The sequence below is a fragment of the Pan troglodytes genome, chromosome 4, assembly GCF_028858775.2.
Source record: "Pan troglodytes isolate AG18354 chromosome 4, NHGRI_mPanTro3-v2.0_pri, whole genome shotgun sequence".
Taxonomy (NCBI): Eukaryota; Metazoa; Chordata; class Mammalia; order Primates; family Hominidae; genus Pan; species Pan troglodytes.
Genome location: NC_072402.2, coordinates 110,378,509 through 110,405,307, shown reverse-complemented (window position 1 = coordinate 110,405,307; position 26,799 = coordinate 110,378,509). Strand labels below are relative to the sequence as shown.

Here is a 26,799-nt window from a genome sequence, read left to right as displayed (position 1 = left end):
TTAGAATAAGAGTCTATGATGATGATGATAATGATGATGAAGAATAATAAGAAGAAAAAGAATTGGTCAAAATTTTTTGGTTCATAACATCTTAAGAAAGTCTCATTAGACATACATGGTCTTCAAATTAAGAAAAAAAAATTAAAAAGGTAGGGAACAGTTAAAGAAAGGCGGAATCCAGAACCTCTACTTACATTTCATCAGTCCTCAAATTTATCTAAGAAATGTCACAAATCTTGGAAAGGAAAGGTGAAGCTGTGGGTTTTCATGGGTGCAGTCAAGTACGTACAGGCTCCTTCTAACTACGTGAAGAGAGATAATTCTAGGGGACAGGCTGCTTTCACTGTAGGGGCACGTTCACTACTCTGATTAAAAAGCTTGGCATGGCAAAGTTTCCAAAACCTGTCTTTACTAATTCATACCTCCCAATTGAACACCCAACACTGTCAGCCTAGTTTTTCATTACAAGAAAGGTGATAAAAATCAAATATTGTTAAGATGGGCTCTTCATGTGAAAACCTATTTGGATTTGATCCAGTTTCACAGTTCTGAACATCTATGGAAAACTCTGAGTAGACTCAGAGTAATCAAGAGTTGCAGATGGATATAAATATATCCATCATCCACTGTGAAAAGTGCAGCAAATACGTGTTGTTTATGCACTGGGATTCTTGTCTTTTAAGATGGGTTGCAAATATTACATGTTATGTTTTAGAGTTAAGCTTCGAGAGGAATCAGAGGAGACATAGCTAAAGCCAGTCAATATATTTTGAATTGTGACTGTTCTCATCCAAGAACCAAAAGGAATTCCCTGGGGGCAGTCCTTGAATCTCTTGTTTTCATTTTTGCTTAGGAAGTATTTATTTTCACTACTCAAAGAGAAAAAAAAAAAGAGGATTTTTTTATTTCTACCCCTTCCCAAAGGGGTAGAAAAGAACTGGCTGTCCTTACCCCTATCAGAGTCCGCTATTGGTCCAGCACACTAAAAATCTCTTAAAGTGACTATATGAAAATGTGGGAAAATGGGTAGGATATAATAATAAGTTAAAGAAACTCAGGTTCTGGCTGGATGTGGTAATTCATATCTGTAATCCCAGTGCTTTGGGAGGCTGAGATGGGAGGATTTCTTGAGCCCAGGAGTTCAAGGCCAGCCTGGGCAACATTGAGAGACTCTGTCTCCATGAAGAAATTTGAAAAATTAGCCAGGCATTGGTGTTGCATGCCTGTAGTCTCAGCTACTCAGAAGGCTGAGGTTAAAAGATTGCTTGAGCTCAGGAATTTGAGGCTTTAATGAGTGAGTTATGATTGTGCCACTGCACTGCAGCCTGGGCAATAGAGTGAGATCCTGCCAAAAAAAAAAAAAAAAGAAGAAACCCAGGTTTAAAATTGGATTCATGACATGATTATAACTATGTTGAAATTATCTATATATGCAGCTAAAACTTAAAGGAGACATGTGGAAAATGAGGCCAAATGATTTGTTGGAAAGTGAGATTTGGGATGAATAATTTTTATTCTAAATTTTCTATACAGTTATTATGTTGCTTGCAAAAAAATAACATTCTTTAAAAACTCTGACTGATGCTCGGAGTTGCCCAGATGGCCGAATAGCAACAGCTCCAGTCTGCAGCTCCCAGCGTGATGGACAGAGAAGATGGATGATTTCTGCATTTCCAACTGAGGTACTTGGATCATCTCAACGGGACCGGTTGGACAGTGGGTGCAGCCCATGGAGGGCAAGCTGAAGAAGGGCAGGGCATCACCTCACCTGGGATGCACAAGGGGTTGGGGGATTTCCCTTTCCTGGCCAAGGGAAGCCATGACAGACTACCTGGAAAAATGGGACACTTCCCACCCAAATACTGTGCTTTTCCCAAGGTCTTAGCAACCAGAAGACAAGGTGATTCTCTCCCGTGCCTGGCTCAGCAGGAGCCTTGCTCACTGCTAGCGCAGCAGTCTGAGGTTGATCTTCGAGGCGGCAGCCTGGCTGGGGAAGGGCATCTGCCATTGCTGAGGCTTTAGTAGGGAAACAAAGCGGCTGGGAAGCTCGAACTGGGTGGAGCCCACCACAGCTCAACAAGGCCTACTGCCTCTAGACACCACCTCTGTGGGCAGGGCATAGCTGAACAAAAGGCAGCACACAACTTCTGCAGACTTAAATGCCCCTGTCTGACAGCTCTGAAGAGAGCAGTTGTTCTCCCAGCATGGCGTTTGTGCTCTGAGAACGGACATAGTATCTCCTCAAGTGGGTCCCTGACCCCCATGTAGCCTAACTGGGACACCTCCCAGTACGGGCCAATGGACACCTTATACAGGCAGCTGCCCTCTGGGACGAAGCTTCCAGAGGAAGGATCAGGCAGCAATATTTGCTGCTGTGCAATATTTGCTGTTCTACAGCTTCTGCTGATGATACCCAGGCAAACAGGGTCTGGAGTGGAATTCCAGCAAACTCCAACAGACCTGCAGCTAAGGGACCTGACTATTACAAGGAAAACTAACAAACGGAAAGGAATAGCACCAACATCAACAAAAAGGTCATCTACACCAAAAGCCCATCCATAAGTCACCAACATCAAAGACCAAAGGTAGATAAAACCACAAAGATGGGAGAAACCAGAGCAGAAAAGCTCAAAATTCTAAAAATCAGAGTGCCCCCTTCTCCTCCAAAGGATCGCAGCTCCTCGCCAGCAATGGAACAAAGCTGGACGGAGAATGAATTTGACGAGTTGACAGAAGCAGGCTTCAGAAGGTCGGTAATAAGAAACTTCTCTGAGCTAAAGGAGGATGTTCAAACCCATTGCAAGGAAGCTAAAAACCTTGAAAAAAGATTAGATGAATGGCTAACTAGAATAAACAGTGTAGAGAAGACCTTAAATGACCTGGTGAAGTTGAAAACCATGGAATGAGAATTTCGTGATGCCTGCACAAGCTGCAATAGCTGATTCGATCAAGTGGAAGAAAGGGTATCAGTGACTGAAGATCAAATTAATGAAATGAAGTGAGAAGGTTAGAGAAAAAAAGAGTAAAAAGAGACAAACAAAGCCTCTGAGAAATATGGACTATGTGAAAAGAACAAATCTATGTTTGACTGGTGTACCTGAAGGTGATGGGGAGAATGGAACCAAGCTGGAAAACACTCTTCAGGATATTATCCAGGAGAACTTCCCCAACCTAGCATGGCAGGCCAACATTCAAATTCAGGAAACACAGAGAACACCACAAAGATACTCTGGAGACGTGCAACACCAAGACACATAATTGTCAAATTCACCAAGGTTGAAATAAAGGAAAAAGTGTTAAGGGCAGCCAGAGAGAAAGGTCGAGTTAACCACAAAGGGAAGCCCATCAGACTAACAGTGGATCACTCGGCAGAAACCCTACAAGCCAGAAGAGAGTGGGGGCCAATATTCAGCATTCTTAAGGAAAACAATTTTCAACCCATAATTTCCTACCCAGCCAAACTAAGCTTCATAAATGAAGGAGAAATAAAATCCTTTACAAACAAACAAATGCTGAGAGAATTTGTCATCACCAGGCCTGCCTTACAAGAGCTCCTGAAGGAAGCACTCATCATGTAAAGGAACAACTGGAACCAGCCACTGCAAAAACCTACCAAATTGTAAAGACCATCAATGCTATGAAGAAACTGCATAAATCAATGGGCAAAATAACCAGTGAACATCGTAATGACAGGATCAAATTCACACATAACAATATTAATCTTAAATGTAAATGGGCTAAATGCCCCAGTTAAAAGACACGACAGGCAAATTGGACAAAGAGTCAATACCCATCAATGTGGTGTATTCAGGAGACCCATCTCACCTGCAAAGACACACATAGGCTCAAAATAAAGGGATGGAGGAAGATCTACCAAGCAAATGGACAGCAAAAAAAAAAAAAAAGCAGGGGTTGCAATCCTACTCTCTGATAAAACAGACTTTAAATCAACAAAGATCAAAAGAGACAAAGAAGGCCATTACATAATGGTAAAGGGATCAATTCAACAAGAAGAGCTAACTATCCTAAATATATATGCACCCAATACAGGAGCACCCAGATTCATAAAGCAAGTCCTTAGAGACCTACACAGAGACTTAGACTCCCACACAATAATAATGGGAGACTTTAACACCCCACTGTCAATATTAGACAGATCAATGAGACAGAAGGTTAACAAGGATATCCAGGAGCTGAACTCAGCTCTGCACCAAGCAGACCTAATAGACATCTACAGAACTCTCCGCCCCAAATCAACTGAATATACATTCTTTTCAGCACCACATCGCACTTATTCTAAAATTGACCACATAATTGGAAGTAAAGCACTCCTCAGCAAATGTAAAAGAACAGAAATTATAAAAAAACTGTCTCTCAGACCACAGTGCAATCAAACTAGAACTCAGGATTAAGAAACTCACTCAAAACCGCACAACTACATGGAAACTGAACAACTTGCTGCCGAATGACTACTGGGTACATAACGAAATGAAGGCAGAAATAAAGATGTTCTCTGAAACTAATGAGAACAAAGACACAACATACCAGAATCTCTGGGAAACATTTATAGCAGAGTGTAGAGGAAAATTTATAGCACTAAATGCTCACAAGAGAAAGCAGGAAAGATCTAAAATTGACACCTTAACATCACAATTAAAAGAACTAGAGAAGCAAGAACAAACAAATTCAAAAGCTAGCAGAAGGCAAGAAATAACTAAGATCAGAGCAGAACTGAAAGAGATAGACACACAAAAAATCCTTCAAAAAATCAATGAATCCAGGACCTGGTTTTTTGAAAAGATCAACAAAATTGATAACTAGCAAGACTAATAAAGAAGAAAAGAAAGAAGAATCAAATAGACACAATAAAAATGATAAAGGGGATATCACCACTGATCCCATAGAAATACAAAGTACCATCAGAGAATATTATAAACTCCTCTATGCAAATAAACTAGAAAATCTAGAAGAAATGGATAAATTCCTCGACACATACACCCTCCCAAGACTAAACCAGGAAGAAGTTGAATCTCTGAATAGACCAATAACAGGCTCTGAAATTGAGGCAATAATTAATAGCCTACCAACCAAAAACAGTCCAGGACCAGAGGGATTCACAGCCAAATTCTACCAGAGGTACAAAGAGAAGCTGGTACCATTCCTTCTGAAATTACTCCAGTCAATAGGAAAAGAGGGAATCCTCCCTAACTCATTTTATGAGGCCAACATCATCCTGAAACTAAAGCCTGGCAGAGACACAACAAAAAAAAGAGAATTTTAGACTAATATCCCTGATGAACATTGATGCGAAAATCCTCAACAAAATACTGGCGAACCGAATCCAGCAGCACATCAAAAGTCTTATCCACCATGATCAAGTGGGCTTCATCCTTGGGATGCAAGGCTGGTTCAACATGTGCAAATCAATAAACATAATCTATCACATAAACCAAACCAACAACAAAAACCACATGATTATCTCAACAGATGCAGAATAGGCCTTTGACAAAATTCAACAGTCTTTCATACTAAAAACTCTCAATAAACTAGGTATTGATGGAATATATCTCAAAATAATAAGAGCTATTTATGACAAACCCACAGCCAATATCATACTGAATGGGCAAAAGCTGCAAGCATTCCCTTTGAAAACTGGCACAAGACAAGGATGCCCTCTCTCATGACTCCTATTCAACATAGTGTTGGAAGTTCTGGCCAGGGCAATCAGGCAAGAGAAAGAAATAAAGGGTATTCAATTAGGAAATGAGGAAGTCAAATTGTCCCTGCTTGCAGATGACATGATTGTATATCTAGAAAACCCCATCGTCTCAGCCCAAAATCTCCTTAAGCTGATAAGCAAGTTCAGCAAAATCTCAGGATACAAAATCAATGTGAAAAATCACAAGCATTCCTATACACCATTAACAGACAAACAGCCAAATCATGAGTGAACTCCCATTCACAATTGCTTCAAAGAGAATAAAATGCCTAGGAATCAAACTTACAAGCAATGTGAAGGACCTCTTCAAGGAGAGCTACAAACCACTGCTCAATGAAATAAAAGAGGACACAAACAAATGGAAGAACATTCCATGCTCATGGGTAGGAAGAATCAATATTGTGAAAATGGCCATACTGCCCAAGGTAATTTATAGATTCAATGCCATCCCCATCAAGCTACCAATGACTTTCTTCACAGAATTGGAAAAAACTACTTTAAAGTTCATATGGAAGTGAAAAAGAGCCTGCATTGCCAAGACAATCCTAAACAAAAAATCAAAGTTGGAGGCATCATGCCACCTGATTTCAAACTATATTACACGGCTACAGTAACCAAAACAACATGGTACTGGTACCAAAACAGATATATAGACCAATGGAACAGAACAGAGGCCTCAGAAATAACACCACCCACCTACAACTATCTGATCTTTGACAAATTGGACAAGAACAAGAAATGGGGAAAGGATTTCCTATTTAAGAAATGGTGCTGGGAAAACTGGCTAGCCATATGTAGAAAGTTAAAACTTGATCCCTTCCTTACACCTTATACAAAAATTAATTCAAGATGGATTAAAGACTTAAATGTTAGACCTAAAACCATAAAAACCCTAGAAGAAAACCTAGCCAATACCATTCAGGACATAGGCATGGGCAAAGACTTCATGACTAAAACACTGAAAGCAATGGCAACAAAAGCCAAAATAGACAAATGGGATCTAATTAAACTAAAGAGCTTCTGCACAGCAAAAGAAACTGCCATCAGAGTGAACAGGCAACCTACAGAATGGGAGAAAATTTTTACAATCTACCCATCTGACAAAGGGCTAATATCCAGAATCTACAAAGAACTTAAACAAATTTACAAGAAAAAACCAAACAACCCCATCAAAAGGTGGGCAAAGGATATGAACAGACACTTCTCAAAAGAAGACATCTATGCAGCCAACAGACACATGAAAAAATGCTCATCATCACGGGTCATCAGAGAAATGCAAATCAAAACCACAATGAGATATCATCTCATGCCAGATAGAATGGCAGTCATTAAAAAGTCAGGAAACAACAGATGCTGGAGAGGATGTGGAGAAATAGGAACACTTTTACACTATTGGTGAGAGGGTAAATTGGTTCAACCATTGTGGAAGACAGTGTGGTGATTCCTCAAGGATCTAGAACTAGAATTACTGTTTGACCCAGCAATCCCATTACTGGGTACATACCCAAAGGTGTATAAATCATGCTACTATAAAGACACATGCACACGTATGTTTATTGCGGCACTATTCACAATAGCAAAGACTTGGAACCAGTCCAAATGTCCACCAATGATAGACTGGATTAAGAAAATGTGGCACATATATGCTATGGAATACTATGCAGCATAAAAAAGGATGAGTTCATGTCCTTTGCAGGAACATGGATGAAGCTGGAAACCATCATTTTCAGCAAACTATCGCAAGGACAGAAAACCAAACACTGCATGTTCTCACTCCTAGGTGGGAACTGAACAATGAGATAACTTGGACACAGGGCAGGGAACATCACACCCCAGGGCCTGTCAGGGGGTAGGGGGCTTGGGGAGGGATAGCATTAGGAGAAATACCTCATGTAAATGATAAGTTGATGGGTGCAGCAAACCAACATGGCACACGTATACCTATGTTTCAAACCTGCATGTTGTGCACATGTACCCTAGAACTTAAAGTGTAATAATAAAAAAAAATTTGATTGACTAGTACACTGAAAACTATAAAATGCTTGTGAAAGAAGTTAAAGAAGACACCATAAATGAAAAGATATTCAGTGCTCATGGATTGAAAGACTAAATATTATGATGTCAATACTACCTAAAGTGCTCTATAGATGCAATGCAATCCCTACTCCAACAACAGTTTTTGCAGAGACAGAAAAATCATCCTAGAATTCATATGGAATTTCAAAGGAGTCTGAATAGCCAAACCAATCTTGAAAAAGAAAACCAAAGTGGGAGGTCTCCTACTTCCTGATTTTCAAACTTGCTACAAAATACAGTAATCAAACCCATGTGGTACCAGCGTAAAGACTGACGTATAGACCGATGGAGTCGAATAGAGAATTCAGAATCAATTTCTCTCATACAAGGTCAAATGATTTTTGACAACGGTGCCACGACCATTCAATGGGGTAAAGGACAGTCTTTTCAACCAGTGCTGTTGGGAACACTGGATAACCACAAGCAAAAAATGAAGTTGGACCTTTACCTTATATCATATTCAAAAATTAACTCAAAATGGATCAATAAGCTAAATGTATAAGCTGAAAGCATAAAACTCTTAGAAGAAAACATAGGGGAAAAGCTCCATGATATTGGATTTGGCAATAACTTATTGGCTATGACATTAAAAGCACAGGCAATGAAAGAAAAAATTATTTAAGTTGGACTTCATCAAAATTAAAAGCTTGCGTGCATCAAAGGACGCTATTAACAGAATGAAAAAACAACCCACAGAAGGGAAGAAAATATTGGCAAATCATGTATTTGATAATGGACCAATATCCAGAATACATAAAGAACTTCTACAACTGAACAACAACAGCAAAAAAATTGATTAAAAGTTGGACTTGAGTAGACATTTCTCCAAGGAATATATATAAATGATCCATAAGCAGGTAAAAAGATGCTTAACCTCACTAGTCATTAGGAAAATGCAAATCAAGCAACAATGAAACACCACTTTACAGCCATTCGAAGGGCTATTATTAAAAAAAAATCACGCAGAAAATAACAAGTGTTGGTGAGGATGTGGAGAAACTGGAACCCTTGTGCATTGCTTCTGGGAATGTAAAATGGTACGGAAATTCTTCGAAAAATTAAAAACAGAATTACCACAAGACCCAGTAATTCCACCTCTGGATATATACTCAAAAGAAGTGAAAGTAGGGACTTGAACAGATATTTATACATTCATGTTCACAACAAGCATTTCAGCAATAGTCAAAATATAGAAGTAACCCAAATGTCCATCAACAGAAGAACGGATAAATGAAGTGTGATATATACATATAATAAAATATTATTCAGCCTTAAAAAGGAAGAAAATTCTGACATGCTATAACATGAATGAAAATTTAAGACATGCTAAGTGAAATAAGTCAATCATAAATGGACGAATATTGTATGGGATTCCTCTTTGATGAGGTTCCTAGAGGAGACAAAATCATAGAGGCAGAAAGTAGAATAGTAGTTGCCAGGGGTTGGGGGAAGGAGGAAATGCAGAGTTTGTGTTGAGTGCATACAGAATTCTAATGTGGAAGATTGAAAAGTTCTGGAAATGAATGGTGGTGATGATTGCACAACAATATAAATGTACTTAATGCCATACAACTGTACACTTAAAAATGGTTAAGGTGATAAATTTTAGGTTGAGTGTATTTCACCACAATAAAAAAAATCTGATTAAATGCACATTCTTTTTTTTTTTTTCCTGTAAAAGAAATCATATCAGAGTAAATACACATTCTAATTCTCTTATTCTAGGTAGTACATCCTGGAGTCCTCATTCCTGTCTTTCTCTATATTCCCATTTCCCTTATCTCTGCTCTCAATAAGATTGCTGTAGATTAATTGCCCCAATCTGAGCCCTGCAGCATTTTCTTTTCTGACCACTTCAGTTGTCAGTTTCTATGCTGATGGATTCATCTTTGAATAACAAGTATTAAATAATTGTGTAATGTGTGTCAGTGCTGTGGGCAATATGGTGGAATATGGGCCCAATGACTTGCAGCTATGCTCTGACAAGATAGGGTATTGGAAGATAGGGCACATGGGACACAGACAATACCTCCAAAGGAAGATAATGCTTGATCGACCCACTGTGAGTAATTTGGATTAGAACTGCTTTGGGAACTTTGAGAGAGAACTGGGAGAGATGAGGTTGAAACAAGCTTTGGAGAATGGTAGGATTTGATTATATGGAGATGGGAAGCATTGAACTCAGAGAAAATGTGTCAGTTATTTATGAACATGTGCAGACTTTTTTAACTTTAGCACCATTGAGATTTTGTACTGTACACTTTTTATTGTGGGAGGTTTCCTGTACATTTTAGTATGCTTACCATCTTCCCTGGCCTCTACATACTAGATACCAGTAACTCCCTCCTTCACCCCAATTTTAACAATCAAAAATGTCTCTGAACACTTCAAATCTTTCCTGGAGGGCAAAAAAAAAAAAAAAAAAAAAGCTCCCCCTCCCCACCCCAAATTTGAAAACTGCTGCTATATGGAACCTGTCTCAGGGAAACATCAGTTTGAACAGGGCAGAAAGTCCATTCCTGAGAGTGTCTTTCAAAATCTGTGTATTCCAAGTGCTCATTTTGGCACCTGTTATGTATGGATAGTTTTTAAGTCTTTTGTTCATTACTGTTTAAATGGTGCTATACACAGGCTGATCCTACCTTTAAAAGAGTGTGGATAGGGAGAGCCTAGAAGTAGAAGGATCATTTAGGAAGCTTTTTTAATAGTTCGGAAAATAGATGTAAAGACCTAAACCGAGGTTGTGATAATTGGGATAGAAAGGGGAAGGGTGCATGAATTTGTGTGAAGGAAGGACAAACAGAACTTGGGGCAGGAGGCAATACATCTGGGCAAGCTGAGTAGAAGAAAAGAGAGGCCCGGGTCTTCTTGAGAAGATAAATCAGTGTAGATGTAAACTTAAGTCTCTTGGTAACTGAGGGTTGAATGTGAACAACTTTTTGTGAACAAGTTATTAATTATTTCAAATCATGAAAATAACTTCAAGTCAAGTTGAAAGTGGAATCAACTATAGGTAAAGAAGGTAGGCAAATTTAGACTTTATTTAGTCTTTTTTTTTTTTTTTGAGATGGAGTTTCGCTCTTGTTGCCCAGGCTGGAGTGCAATGGCACGATCTCAGCTCACTGAAACCTCTGCCTCCTGGGTTCAAGCGATTCTCCTGCCTCAGCCTCTCGAGTAGCTGGGATTACAGGCACCCACCATCATGCCTGGCTAATTTTTGTATTTTTAGTAGAGACGGGGTTTTACCATGTTGGCTAGGCTGGTCTTGAACTCCTGACTTCAAGTGATCCGCCGTCCTCGGCATCTCAAAGTGCGGGATTACAGGTGTGAGCCACCATGTCTGGCTTAGATTTTATTAGTCTTCTCTCAGAAAGAAAAGATTGTAAGAAAAAGGAGAAAAGCACTGCAAAATCTTTTTTTCCTCAGTAATACCTATTTGAGATGTAAAGATGAATAATCTCTGATTTGGGATTTGGAAATCTGCATTTGGAACTCAGCGTGTCCCTTTAAAAGCTCTCAGGGAATTAAAAACTCTGTGCTTTTAAAAATTCTAAACCATTTCTCCATTTTCACAGAGGAAATACAGACAAAGCAAGGGCAAAATTTCAGCATAAGGGCCTCCCCCTGGCTCACAGCCTTGGATGCTGCTAAGCTGGTGAGCATCGTATTGTCATTTGAGAAAGCCAGCTGCATAGCTAGATAGAGTGAGCCTGTCTCTTCAATTCCAAGAATGTAATTATGCTAAAAAGGGATCTTGCAGCAGTGAATATAAAGAGAAGCCTGGGAATATATCTCCTACACTAAACAACTTTATGGTTGAAAGGAAGCAATTACTAAGAACAAGACGAGACTAAGTAAAAACAGCATAACTTTCCAACTTGGGTATCGACAGTATTGTGCTGACCTCAAACAGTCTTTGCTTCCTCCCTGCAACCCACCGAAAGCCATAATAAGTCCAGCTTGCTAGCCTGATTTTTAGATCAAGTGGAAATAATTTTTAACAATGAAACTGCCCTCCCCTCACTCAGTTTAAAGCAACTTTCTAGATGGACTTAATAATATCAGTAATCCTACCGAATAGTTACCCCTGTCACCAAGACTTAGAAAGGTATTAGGTAGTCACGTAAGCCCTTCGCTACTTGATGAATCAGCTCTACCTTCCTAAGTTATCACCATCCAGTTGCAAGTAGAGCTGTCTGGGGATAGGACAGATATGAAAACAGTAGAAAAGGAGGATTCCTAATTCTTTTACTTCATGATTGAAGGTGGCAGAAAAAGGAAATTGGGTATAGAACAAGATTATGTATAAGATGGAAAACTGAAAATTAGATCCACCTACAATAGTGCACCCAACCACCTCCTCATTCTGACTTTGCAGTCTGCAATTGAACAGGTTCATTCTAACCCTCTATCTGCAAAGTGTATTATAAGGTTATGTGAAAGCAGGTGGTGTTTGGGAACAAGCACATTCAGGCCAGGTCTGCACAAGTTAATTAGATCACTTAGCTCTCTCGATAATTCTAGAACCCAAAATATCAACTTTTACCTAAATTATACAGATGGTCATGCTTGGTGACATTTATCACTCCCTTTTCTGGAGGTCTTAGCCAAAGCATAAGACAATAGGAAGAAATAGGATAGGAGATATTGAGAAGAAATAATAAAAAATGTCATGATCTTTAAATGATATGATTGTCTTTCTAGAAAATTTAAGACAAAGAAAAACAATGAGGTTTAATGAGAGATATCAGTAAGAAAGTCAGGAATGGCTATAAAAGTGCCAAAATCAATAGGTTTCTTACACATCAGCAATAATATTATAAAATATGATGTGTAAGTGAGAGGAATTATTTAATTAAATCAAGATATTTGCATTCAATGTAACTGTATACTACAGTCATTACAAAGATGGTGTACATCTCTATAACATGACATGGAAAGAGATCTAAAACATTTGGTAAAAGGAAATAGCAAAGTCCAAACAGTGTGTAAAGTATCAAAGTAAATAAAATTATATATGTATACATGTATGTGCATATGGGTGTGTGTACGTGTTTATACACTCATGTGCCACATAATATGTTTGGTCAACGGTGAACCACATATATGACGGAGATCCAAAAATATTATGATGGAGCTGAAAAATTCCTATTGCCTAGTAATGTGGTAGCCATCATAGTGTCTTCGCACAAGGCATTGCTCATCTGTTTGTGGTGATGCTGGTGTAAACAAACCTACTGCACTATGAGTCATATACAAAGTATAGCAATACAATTATGTACTGTATAATACTTGATAATGATAATAAACAACTGTTACTGGTTTATGTGTTTACTGTATTACACTTTTTATCATTATTTTAGAGCATACTCCTTCTACTTATGTATATTAAAAGGTTGATTGTAGGCAGGGCGCAGTGGCTCATGCCTGTATTCCCAGCACTTTGGGAGGCCAAGGCAGGTGGATCACTTGAGGTCAGGAGTTCGAGACCAGCCTGGCTAACATGGTTAAACCCCGTCTCTACTAAAAATACAAAAATTAGCCGAACATGGTGGCACGCACCTGTAATCCCAGTTACTCAGGAGGCTGAGGCAGGAGAATCGCTTGCACCTGGAAGGTGGAGGTTGCAGTGAGCCGAGATCGTGCCACTGCACTCCAGCCTGGGCACCAGAGAGAGACTCCGTCTCAAAATAAATAAATAAATAAATAAAAAGATAAAAAAATTAACTGTAAAACAGCCTCAGACAGGTCCTTCACAAGGTATTCCAGAAGAAGGCATTGTTGTCACAGGAGATGACAACTCTATGTGTGTTATTGCCTCTGAAGACCTTCCAGTGGGACAAGATGTGTAGGAGGAAGACAGTGATATTGATTATCCTGACCCTGCTTAGACCTAGGCTGATGTGTATGTTAGTGTCTTGGTTTTTAACAAAAGCTTAAAAAGTTAAAAAAAAAAAAAAGGAAAAAAGCTTATAAAATAAGGATAGAAAGAAAATATTTTTGTATAGCTGTGCAATGTTTTTGTGTGTATGTGTGGGTTTTTTAATTTTATTTTTTAGAGACAGGGTTTTACTATGTTTCCCAGGCTGGTCTAGAACTCCTGGGCTCAAGTGATCTTCCCGCCTCAGCTTCCCAAAGTGCTGGGATTACAGGTGTGAGCCACCATGTCCAGCAGTGTTTTAAGCTAAGTGTTACTATAAAAGAGTCAAAAAGTTTACAAATTTAAACATTTATAAAGTAAAAATGTTACAGTAAACTAAGGCTAATTTATTATTAAAGCAAGAACAAATTTTAAAATACATTGAGTGTAGCCTAAGTATACAGTGTTTATAAAGTCTACAGTAGCACACAGTAATGTCCTAGGCCTTCACAGTCACTCACCACTCACTCACTGACTTACCCAGAGCAACTTCTGGTCCTGTAAGCTCCATCTGTGGTAAGTGCCTTACAGGAGTGCACCATTTTTTAAAAATCTTTTATGCTGCGTTTTTATTGTATCTTTTCTATGTTTAAATACACTAATACTTACCATTGTGCTACAGTTGCCTACAGTATTCAGCACAGTAACATACTGTACAGATTTGTAGCCTAGGAACAATAGACTATATCTATATATACAGCTATATATAGCCTAGGAGAATTAGATTATATATTTGTAGTCTAGGTGTGCAGTAGGCTATACCATCTCAGTTTGTGTAAGTATGCTCCATTATGTTCACACAATGATGAAATTGCTTAATTTCTCAGAATGAAAAATGTATTCCTTCAGCAGGGATACATTCATTTCTGAGAACTATCCCTGTTGTTAAGTGACACATGACTGGATATAAAGTATACATAATACATACATATGTATCTGGAAAAGAATCTGGAAGAACATAACCCATCCCTGTAAAGTGGTTTCGTTAGGGGTGGAGAAGAGCTAGAATTATGGCTTTCTCTTTCTTTAGTCTATATTTCTCTAATATTTTTACATGACAATTATGTATTATATTTGAAATCCAAGGAAGAGACCAAGTGCAGTGGCTCACATTTGTAATCCCAACACTTTGGGAGGCCAAGGCAGGAGGATTGCTTGAGCCCAGGAGTTCAAGACCAGCCTGGGTGACATAGGGAGTCCTAGTGTCTTAAAAAAAAGAAATTATCCAGGCAAGGTGATGCATGCCTGTGGTCCCAGCTACTCAGGAGGATGAGGACGGAGAATCGCTTGAGCCTGGGAGAGCGAGGCTGCAGTGAGGTGTGATAGCGCCACTGTACTCCAGCCTGGGTGGCAGAGCTAGACTCTGTCTCAAAAACAAACACACAAAAAGCCAAAGAAAGCAATGAATACTAAAAATCTAAAAAAGAAAAATTAAATGTTAAGAATCTTCTTGAGCTCTCCTTTTATAGAGAATTTAAAAGCTTACCTCCTTAAGACTGAAATTGAAAATGAATAGCTACCAAAATGGGAATAGAATGTTCTAAGCTTCAGGTCAGTAAGAAAAGTAACTATGGGCTAATATTGTTAAATCAAAACATATTTTAAAAGATACACCCAGCACTGGAAATTTCCTATTTTCTCTAGTGTTTAAATCAACCTCTTTAAACATTATATATTTTTCTGATTATGTCAGTAATTCATGTTTATTCCAAGAATTTGGAAAATACCAAAAAGAACAAAGATGGAAACAGAAATAACCTATAATCATGTTTTTCAGAGGTAACCAAAATTAATATTAATATTTTTGTGTATATATATTACCCTTTAGTCTTTTAATTAACACATATGTATATTTTTAAAAAAGGGTTCATAACTATTTTCATCTGACAACACATAATGAAGGTGTCCCCTTGCCATTCTTTGGAATAGCATTGAATATTACCATTACTTCTTATTTTTGTAATAAATATTACTATAATCCATATATTTATGTTAAATTTTTTATTAAAAAAATTAGACACAGGCTGGGCGTGGTGGCTCATGCCTGTAATCCTAAGCATTTTGGGAGGCCGAGGTGGGCGATTGCTTGAGCTCAGGAGCTTGAGACCAGCCTGGGCAACACGGTGAAACCCCGTCTCTACTAAAATACAAAAAATCAGCTAGGCGTGGCAGTGTGTGCCTACAGTTCCAGCTACTCAGGAGACTGATGCAGGAGAATCGCTTGAACCCGGGAGGCGGGGGTTGCAGTGAGCCAAGATCACTCCACTGCACTCCAGCCTGGGCAACAGAGGGAGACTCTGCTTCAAAAACAAACAAACTAAAAACATAGATGAATCAAAGGACTTTTTCTGTGTTATTTACAGCTATGTCCCCAGTGCAGGGGACAGAGCCTGATTCTTTGTAAAGAATAAACATTAATGAATGAATCTCATTTCCCCAGGCCAGTAGGGCTTAAGCCTTAGTATATATAAGTATTATCAGGAGAACTTGTTAATGCACAATTCCAAGATCTCAGCCCCAGAGATATTGATTCAGATGTCTTTGGTGGGGCCAGAGTGATTCTGATACTGGGACCAACCTTTGGGAAACACTGCCTTAAGCTAAATACATGGAAGAATTACTGGATCAAAAGCATCAAGGTTTTGAAGACCTCTGATTTATATTGTTAATTTACCTTCCTGAAAAGTTTTGCCAACTTACTACTTTAAAGCAACCTCCTTCTACCTTGTGACATGTAAAATTGCCTATTTCATGGTCTTTCATCAACACTGTGTATTATTGATTTTAAAAATCATGACTGATTTGATAGGAACAAGGAAGAAAAAATAAACAGCTTCTCATTAATGATACAGAAAGTCATAAAAGAAAGTCACAATCATCTAAATTCACACCATCTGGAATGAATTACTCTTACCTCTTGGCATAATTCTTTCTAATCTTTTTTTCTTCTGCTTTATTGAGGCATAGTTGACAAATACAAATTGTATATATTCAAGGTGTACGAAGTGATGATTTGATATACGTATACACTGTGAAATGATTGCCACAACTAAGCTGATTAACATAGCTGCCACCTCACATAGTTACCTTTTCTTGTGGTGAAAATACTTAAGATCAACTCAGTAAATTTCAAGTACACAGTACATTATTATTAACTATAGCTACCATGCTATACATTAGGTCCCCAGAAATTATTCATCTTATAACTGCAAGTTTGTTCCCTTTGATCAATATCTACTTTTTCCACTCCCTCGATTCTTGCTTTTAAAAGAAAACAATCATTATTGTTGTTTTAAAAATGGTACATGCTTATTATAGAGAATGTGTATAATGAAAAAGAACAAATATGAAGGTTAAAAACAGCCCAGATTGCACCACGTAGACATAATTAGACTTGATATAAGAAATGACTTTAGACATCTTTCTTTCTCTTCTTTCTTTTATTTACTTTTTTAGTTTTAATTTTTTAAAACTTTTGGGTTCAGGGGTACAGGTGCAGGTTTATTATAGAGGTAAATTGTGTGTCATGGAGCCTTGGTGTACAGATAATTTGGTCACGCAGGTAATAAGCACAGATCCTGATGGGTAGTTTTTCCATCTCTCCCTCCTCCCACCCTACGTCCTCAAGTAGGCCCCAGTATCTGTTGTTCCCTTCTTTGTGTCCATGTATATTCAATGTTTAACTCCCACTTATAAGTGAGAACATGTGATATTCTGTTCCTGTGTTAGTTCACTTAGGATAATGACCTCCAGCTCCATCCATGTTGCCGCAAAGGACATGATCTCATTTTTTTTTTATGGCTGTGCGGTATTCTATAGTGTATATGTACCACATTTTAATTATTCAGTCTATCACTGATGGTCATTTAGGTTGATTCCATGTTTTTGCTATTGTGAATAGTGCTGCAATAATCATATGCATGCACAAGTCTTCATGGTATAATAGAGCTATTTATATTCCTTTGGGTATTGTATTAGTCTGTTTTCATGCTATTGATAAAGACATATCTGAGACTGGGAAGAAAAAGAGATTTAATTGGACTTATAGTTCCACATGGCTGAGGAGGCCTCAGAATCATGATGGGAGGAAAAAGGCACTCTTACATGGCAGTGGCAAGAGAAAATGAGGAAGAAGCAAAAGCAGAAATCCCTGATAAACCCATCAGACCTTGTGAGACTTATTCAGTATCATGAGAACAGCATGGGGAAGACCGGCCTCCATGATTCTATTACCGCCTCCTGGGTCCCTCCCACAACATGTGGGAATACTGGGAGATATAATTCAAGTTGAGATTTGGGTGAGGAGATAGCAAAACCATATCAGGTATATACCCATTAATGAGGTTGCTGGATCAAATGGTAATTCTGTTTTAAGTTCTTTGAGAAATCATCACACTGCTTGCCACAGTGGCTGAACTAATTTACATCTCCAACAGCAGGTATAAGTGTTCTCTTTTCTCTGCAACCTCTGCAGCATCTGTTATTTTTTGACTTTTTAATAATAGCCATTCTAACTAGTGCAAGATGGTATCCTTGTGGGTTTGATTTGTATTTCTCTAATGATTAGTAATGTTGAGCATCTTCTCATATGCCCTTTGACCACATGTATGCCTTCTTTTGAAAAGTGTCTGTTCATCCCACTTTTTAATGGGATTGTTTGTTTTTTCCTGTTAATTTGTTCAAGTTCCTTATAGATTCTGGATATTAGACCTTTGTCAGATATACAGTTTGCAAATATTTTCTTCCATTCTGTAGGCTGTTTACTCTGTTGATAGTTACTCTTTAGTTTAATTAAGTCCCATTTGTCAATTTTTGTTTTTGTTGCAATTGCTTTTGGCATCTTCATCATGAAATCTTTGCTGGGGCCTATGTCCAGAATGGTATTTCCTAGGTTGTTGCCCAAGGTTTTTATAGTTTTAGGTTTTGCATTTAAATCTTTAATCCATCTTGAGTTGATTTTTGTATATGGTGTAAGAAAGGGGTCCAGTTTCAGTCCTCTGCATATGGCTAGCCAGTTATCCTAGCATGATTTACTGAATAGGGAGTCCTTTCCCCATTGCTTGTTTTTGTTGATTTTGTGGAATATCAGATGATTGTAGGTGTGTGACATAGTTTCTGGGCTCTCTATTCTGTTCCATTGATTCATGTATCTATTTTTGTAGCAGTACCATGATGTTTTGGTTACTGTAGCCTTGTAGCGTAGTTTGAAATGTAAATAGTGAAATGACACTGGCTTTTTTTTTCTTAGGATTGCCTTGGCTATTCCGGCTCTTTTTGGGTTCGAATTGAATTTTATTGATCTGCATATGTTGAAACCTGGCATCCCAGGGATAAAGCATACTTGATCGTGGTGGAGTAGCTTTCTGATGTGCTCCTAGATTTGTTTTTGTAGTATTTTGTTGAGGATTTTTGCATCTGTGTTCATCTTTTGCCTGATGTTTTTGTATGTGTCTGTGTGTTTCTGCCAGGTTTTGGTATCAGTATGATGCTGGCCCCATAGGATGAGTTAGGGAAAAGTCCTTTCTCCTTATGTTTTGGGAACAGTTTTAGAAGGAATGGTACCAGCTCTTCTTTATATGTCTGGTAGAATTTGTCCGTGATTCTGTCTAGTCTTGGGTTTTTTATGTTGGTAGCCTTTTTGTTTTTACTGATTCAATTTTAGAACTCATTATTGTTTGGTTCAGGGATTCAATTTCTTCCTGGTTCAATCTTGGCATATTTCCACGAATTATCAATTTCTTCTAGGTTTTCTAGTTTGTGTGCATAGAGGTGTTCATAGTAGTCTCTCAGAATTTTTTTTTGTATTTCTGTTGGGTTAGTGGTAATGTCCCCTTTGTCATTTCTCATTGTTTTTATTTGGCTCTTCTCTTATGTTTTCTTTGTTAGTCCAGCTAGCAATCTATCAGTCTTATTTATTCTTTCAAAGAATCCAACTCCTGGATTTACTTATCTTTTGTATGGTTTTTCCACATCTCAATTTCCTTCAGTTCAGCTTCGATTTTGGTTATTTCTTGTCTTCTTCTAGCTTTGGGGTTGGTTTGCTCTGGCTTCTCTAGTTCTTTTAGTTGTGATGTTAGGTTGTTAATGTGAGATCTTTCTAACTTTTTGATGTGGGCATTTAGTGCTATAAATTTCCCTCTTAACACCACTTTAGCTGTGTCCCAGATATTCTGGTATGTTGTTTGTTTGTTCTCATTAGTATCATAGAACTTCTTAATTTCTGCCTAATTTCATTATTTACTCAAAAGTCATTCAGGAGCAGGTTGCTTAATTCCCTTGTAATTGCATGGTTTTGAGTGATTTTTTTTAAAGTCTTGATTTCTATTTTTATTATGCTGTTGTCTGAGAGTGTGTTTGGTATGATTTTGGTTATTTTGCATTTGCTGAGGATTGTTTTATGTTTGATTGTTGGTCAATTTTAGAGTATGTGCCATATGGCGAAGAGAAGAATGTATATTCTATTGTTTTGGGGTAGAGAGTTCTGTAGATGTCTGTTAGGCCCAGTTGGTCAAGTGTCAAGCTCAGGTCCTGAATATCTTTGTTAGTTTTCTGTCTTGATGATCTGTCTAATACTGTCAGTGGGGTGTTGATGTCTCTATTTATTGTGTGTATGGGTTCTAAGTCTCTTCATAGGTCTCTAACAACTTGCTTTATGAATCTGGGTCATCCTGTGTTGAGTGCATATGTATTTAGGATAATTAGGTCTTCTTGTTGAATTGAACCTTTTACCATTATGTAATGCCCTTCTTTGTCTTTTTTGACCATTGTTGTAATGCCCTTCTTGTCTTTTTGACCATTGTTGGTTTATTGTCTGTTTTGTCTGAAATTACAATGGAAACCTCTGCTTTTTTTCTGTTTTTTCTTTTCTTGGTAATTTTTTCTCCATCCCTTTACTTTGAGGCTATGGCTGTCATTGCATGTGAGATGGGTCTCCTGAAGACAGCATACAGTTGGGTCTTGCTTCTTTATCCAACTTGCCATTCTGCCTTTAAATTGGGGGCATTTAGCCTGTTTACATTCAAGGTTAATATTGACATGTACAGATTTGATCCCATCATCATGTTGTTTAGCTGGTTGTTATGCAGACTTAATTGTGTGGCTGCTTTGTAGTGTCAGTGGTCTATATACTTAAGTGTATTTTTGTGGTAGCCAGTAATGGTCTTTCCTTTTGACATTTAGCACTCCCTTAAGGACCTCTTGTAAAATAAGACTAATGGTAACCAATCCCCCTAGCATTTACTTGTCTGAAAAGGATTTTATTTCTCTTTCACGTATGAAGCTTAGTTTGGCTGGATGTGAAATTCTTGGTTGGAATTTCTTTTCTTTATGAATATTAAATATAGGCCCCCAATTTCTTCTGGCTTGTAGCATTTCTGCTGAAAGGTCTGTTTTTAGCTTGATGGGGTTCCCTTTGCAGGTGACCTGGCCCTTCTCTCTAGCTGCCTTTAACATTTTGTCTTTAATTTTGATCTTGGAGAATCTGATGACTACGTGTCTTGTGGATGATCATCTTGAATAGTATCTTGCAGGGGTTCTCTGCATTTCCTGAATTTGAATGTTGGCCTCTCTGGTGCACTTGGGGACATTCTCATGGATGATATTCTCAAATAGTTTTCCAAGTTGCTTGCTTTCTTTTCCTCTATTTCAGGTATGCCAATGAATCATACATTTGGTCTCTTTACATAATCCCATATTTTTCAGAAATTTTCTTCATTCTTCTTTATTATTTTTTATTTATTTTTGTCTGATTTATTTCAGAGAACTGGTCTTTGAGCTCTAAGATTCTTTCTGCAGTTTCGTTGATTCTGCTGTTAATACTTGTGATTGTATTATGAAATTCTTGAAGTGAGTTTTTCAGTTCTATCAGATCTGTTTGGTTCTTTCTTTATGGCCCTATGTCATTTTATTGTGTTCCTTAGATTTTTTTTGGATGGGGTTTTGACTTTCTCCTGAATGTCAATGATCTTCATTCCTATCCATAATCTGAATAATATTTATGTCTGTCATTTCAGTCACTTCAGATAGGTTAAGAACAGGGGGACTAGTGTGATTATTTGGAGGTAAGAAAACACTCTGACTCTTTGAGTTGACAGAGTTCTTGAGCTGGTTCTTTCTCATCTCTGTAGGCTGGGCTGGTGATCCTTCAATGTTTTAAGTTGCTGTCCTTTGAATGTTTTTTTTTTTTCTTTTTATCTTCTTTGATGCCCTTGGGGGTTTGATTGTGGTAAAAGGTGGGTTCAGTCAACTGAGTTCATTTCTGGAAGATTTTAGGGAACCAAGGCCCAGGTCAGCACCTCTGGTTTGCATGTTCTAGCTTTGTGGGGCTGGTACCAGGTCCCTGCCTTTGTTCTCTGGCCCTTTGAAATTAGGAACCTGCTGCACTGGAGGAGCCAAGGTGTTCTTGGTCTACTGGCCACAACACTCCAATGAGTGGTGCCAGCCAAAGTGCTTCACAGGGGGTGCCAGCAGCCATGGCAGCATGGCATAGTGCGTGTGCCTACACATATTTCTATGCATGTCTATAGGTGGATGAATAAAAGATAGACAAATAGATGGCTGGCTGGCTTGTTGAAGAACAGGAGTGGAGTACTTCTGTAAAAGTTATCAGTATAAAAATAGTCACTTGTGTTTAAAAAAAAAACAACAAAAACTCTGACAAATAGAGCCAAGGAAGGCCATGGAGAGAAGGGTTCACATGCATAAATACTTGGTGACAAAAACTGTCACAAAAGACTGCAAAAACCACAACCTTGCACAAAGGCCATCACAACCTTACACAAAAAATACTTCTGCGAGAATATCTACCCCCAACTGCCTGTCCAAACTTGGACTGGTGTCACCCTTGTTATTGATCCTTGTAACCCAAGGAAAATTATCTCAAAACAATTATGTAATCCTCCTCATTTTTCATTTAAAAGCCTTCGTCTTCCTTTACCCCCTTGAATATGCGTATAGTTTACATGGCACACATATTCCCATTGCAATGCTTTATTCCTGAATAGGTAAAATTTTCTTTTAGAGACTCTGTCTCTGTTATTTAGGTTGACACTTTTATAAAAGTGGAAACATACTACAGATAATCATGGGTATGCTATCTTTTATATTACCTGGGCTCTACTCTTTCTTCTGGGATTTTGTTAATTGTTCTATATCAAGGTTCATACTTCCCATTTGAGCATGTATTCTGTTCTTTTCATTGGTTCTTAGGTTGGGTTATCTCAGAAGCAGAACCTGAGACAAGAAAGTGAGTGGAAGCAGTTTATTTGGGAGAAAGTCCCAGGAAGCACTGGTAGGTGAGTGAAAAAGTGAGGAAGGGAAGGGAAGAAAGCCAGTAAAGGGTGAGCCAGTAAAATGTTACTTTTGTGGGCCATAGGAGCAGCTCAATCCCACCAGGGATCTCTGGGAGTCAGTGCAGAACACATATCAGAGTTACTGGAATTGAGAGTGGAGAAATTGGATATTTATCCCACCTGTTGTCAGTCATTGGTTGAGCATTGCTGGGAGGAGGCATTAACTTCCCAGCACTTTCTGCCTGCCCCTCAAGAGGCCAAATGGGCTCTGCTGATCGAAAGAACCCTCAGAGGCTGGGTGTGGTGGCTCACGCCTGTAATCCCAGCACTTTGAGGGACCAAGGCAGGCGGATCACTCAAGGTCAGGAGTTCAAGACAAGCCTGGCCAACATGGTGAAACCCCATATCTACTAAAAATACAAAAAATTAGCTGGATGTAGTAGCACGTGCCTGTAGTCCCAGCTACTTGGGAGGCTGAGGCAGGAGAATCCCTTGAATCTGGGAGGTGGAAGTTGCAGTGAACCAAGATCATGCCACCTGCACTGGGGGCAGCAGTAAAGGTAGGAGCTGAGCCTTCCTGTGTATCTGGCTTCTCTGTTCTGTTTTAGAAGTTGGTGCTCCTCCCAAGCCCTTCCTGCCAGTTACCTCTCACAGTTTTTTAAGTTATCATATGATGATTTAAAAATGTGTCCACAAATTCTTTGACATTCTTCCTCCAAAGGGCAGAGGCTAATTCCCTTCCTCCTGAGTGTGGGCTGGACTTGATGATTCTCTTCTTTTTAATTAATTAAATTATTTATAGAGATGAGGTCTCACTATGTTGGCCAGGTTGGTCTTGAACTCCTGGCCTCAAACAATCCTCCTGCCTTGGCCTTCCAAAGTGCTAGGATTACAGGTGTGAGCCACCATGCCTGGCCTTGATGATTCTCTTCTAATGAATAAAATACAGTGTAAGTAAGGGTATGTGACTGTCAGATCAAAAGCATCCCGATTCCCCCCAGCTTAGACTCTTGGATCACTGACTCTGAGGGAAGCCAACTACCCTATTGTGAAGCTACACACCAGCTCTGAAGTGAGATCCACAAGATGATTCTGTGAGCTGTCACAAGGAATGAAAGCCTCCAGACAACAGCCGCATGAGACAGTTAGAAAGAGGACCCTCTAGCACCTGTCAAGTCTCTAGACGGCAAAACCTGAGCCAGAACCACCCAGCTAAGCTTCTCCCAGGTTCTTGGCTCACAAAAGCTGTGAAAAGAAACGTTTGTTCTTTTAAGCCATTGAGTTTTGGGGTAATTTGTTAAGTGGCAGTAGATAACTATTAATAATAAAATTGTATTAGATTTTTCCATCTCCTAGTTTGGTTCTTTTTGGTAAATTTAAGGCTGACTTTAAAAAATATTTTTTGCTCTCCTTTTAAAGTGCGTAGTTTTTCACCATGTTAAACAAGAACTTTGATACTAACTCTTTGCCTCGAATATGGCATAATATGTTAACCTTTGCTTTTCTTTCTTTCTTTCTTTCTTTTTTTTTTGAGATGGAGTCTTGCTCTGTTACCCAGGCTGGAGTGCAGTGGTGCGATCTTGGCTCACTGCAAGCTCCGCCTCCCAGGTTCATGCCATTCTCCTGCCTCAGCCTCCCGAGTAGCTGGGACTACAGGTGCCCACCACCATGCCTGGCTAATTTTTTGTATTTTTAGTAGAGACAGGGTTTCACCGTGCTAGCCAGGATGGTCTCGATCTCCTGACCTCGTGATCCACCCGCCTCGGCCTCCAAAGTTCTGGGATTACAGGTGTGAGCCACTGCGCCTGGCCTAACCTTTGCTTTTCACTTTCTTTTTTTTGAAACAGGGTCTTGCTGTGTCACCCAGGCTGGAGTGCAGTGATGCATCCTCAGTTCACTGCAACCTCCGCCTCCTGGGCTCAAGCAGTCCTCCCATTTCAGCCTCTTGAGTAGCTGGGACTTCGAGTGCACACCATCACGCCTAGCTAACTTTTGTATTTTTTTTTTTTTTTAATATAGAGATGGTGTTTTGCCAGGCTGGTCGTGAACTCCTGGACTCAAGCGATCGATCTGCCTTGGTCTCCCAAAGTGCTAGGATTATAGGTGACAGCTACTGCACCTGGCCATTCCTTTTTATTATACGTAGTCATTGGGGATCTGGGGCAACTTTCGTCATTTTATTTCTGTGACAACAGTGAAGAGGTAATTTATTCAGTGTGTCCTTCCCCCTCACATTTTACCTATAAAGAGAACAATGTGGAGAGGTTAATGCTCTTAATTCATAGAGACACTTACAAGTTCTAGACAAAAGAAAGCTTTAATGTAGCCTCCAAAAACCTCTTCAACTTTTGTGGGTTTTTTCCCACCTACTTCTAACAATCCTCTTGGATTCTCTGGATTCTTAATAACTTCAGTCACTGACACCACTACTGCTCTCTCCTTCTGGTTCATACTGATTAGAAGTGGCTGTTCCTCTGCATCACCATATTCATAACCTCAATTTTCTCAGTTCGGAATCTCTTAAGAAGTATTTTTTTCCTATAAATTTCACATTTGCATTTTATTTTTAGAACTATTGCATGAAGGACATAGAATAAAGGGCAGAATCTGATGAGTGGGGAGATTATGACCTCGTGAAGTTAAAGCAGAGTCTCTTAACCTAGAAACTAGAGAAAGCTGGTATTCCCTTTGAAGCAATTCTTGCACCTCCATATTATAATAATTTAAATCACTTTAAAATAAAAAAATTATGTTGAAATGTAAGCATGGGAGAACAGTTTCAAGACATACTCGATGATGTGAAAAAAAAACTCTTGTAGAAATACACACTTAAAAATGTAGAGTACAAAATAGTACATATTCTATGATAAAAATCATGTAAAAAGGATGGGTATACATGGATATAGATTTGGAACTAAAGAAATGTAAATAGTTATTTTATTTAGGCCTAGACACCACAGGTACACTTTTTGAAACCATAAAAGCAAAACCTTTCTGGAAGGAAGATATACAACTACATGTGCCTGGGTGGATTTCTGTAAACATACTGCAATGAAGAATTTTTAAAACTAAATTGGGGCTGGGTGCGGTGACTCACACCTGTAATCCCAGCACTTTGGGAGGCTGAGGCGGGTGGATCGATCACTTGAAGTCAGGTGTTTGAGACCAGCCTGGCCAACATGGTGAAACCCTGTCTCTATTAAAAATACAAAAATTAGCTGGGTGTGGCGGTGCATACCTGTAATCCCAGCTACTTGGGAGGCTGAGGCAGAGAATCACTTGAACCTGGGAGGTGGAGGTTGCAGTGAGCCGAGATCGTGCCACTGCACTCCAGCCTGGGCAACAGAGCAAAACTCAGTCTCAAAAAACAAAGGGTAAATTGGGCTGGGTTTATGAAGGAGAGAGAAAGAGAGCATTCTTTCCTTCTGGCTGAAGTGAGTTTGTGAGATAAGACTTCCCTTGTATCTGTTTTAAAACTTTTCTGTGCTTCTTTCCCTCTCCCACTTGGCCCCCTTTTGCTGTGGTCTGTTTTTCTTCTCCTCTCTTGATAGAAAATCTCCAAATTACTGTATGACTGATTATTTTGCCTGAACAAAAATAATGATAATAAAACTTCCAAAAACTGAAGTATGGTAAGTTTCCATTTAAAAATCAGACCAACAAGGTTGTGTCTCAAGAGCTGAGCATGCTGTCACCTTTGGCTTCTAAGAAACAACCAACAGCCTGCCTCAGTCTTCTACGTGTGTTTTCAGCCCTCTGAGTGTGGAAATAACCTAAGGGAGGGAGCAAAGGCC

General features: G+C 38.9%; 1 long non-coding RNA gene across 2 annotated transcripts in view; it reads left to right on the top strand.

Moving 5' to 3' along the window:
* Window positions 1-26,799, top strand: part of LOC104006513 (uncharacterized) — a 53,695-nt gene that overhangs the window by 1,800 nt on the left and 25,096 nt on the right. The window contains exons 2-3 of one of the 2 annotated variants that reach the window (XR_680262.5): window positions 22,923-23,008; window positions 24,007-24,353. This is a non-coding gene — a long non-coding RNA (uncharacterized LOC104006513). Of the gene's footprint in view, window positions 1-22,922; window positions 23,009-24,006; window positions 24,354-26,799 lie in introns of those variants that run through there. The other variant, XR_008548050.2, reaches the window with a different exon arrangement.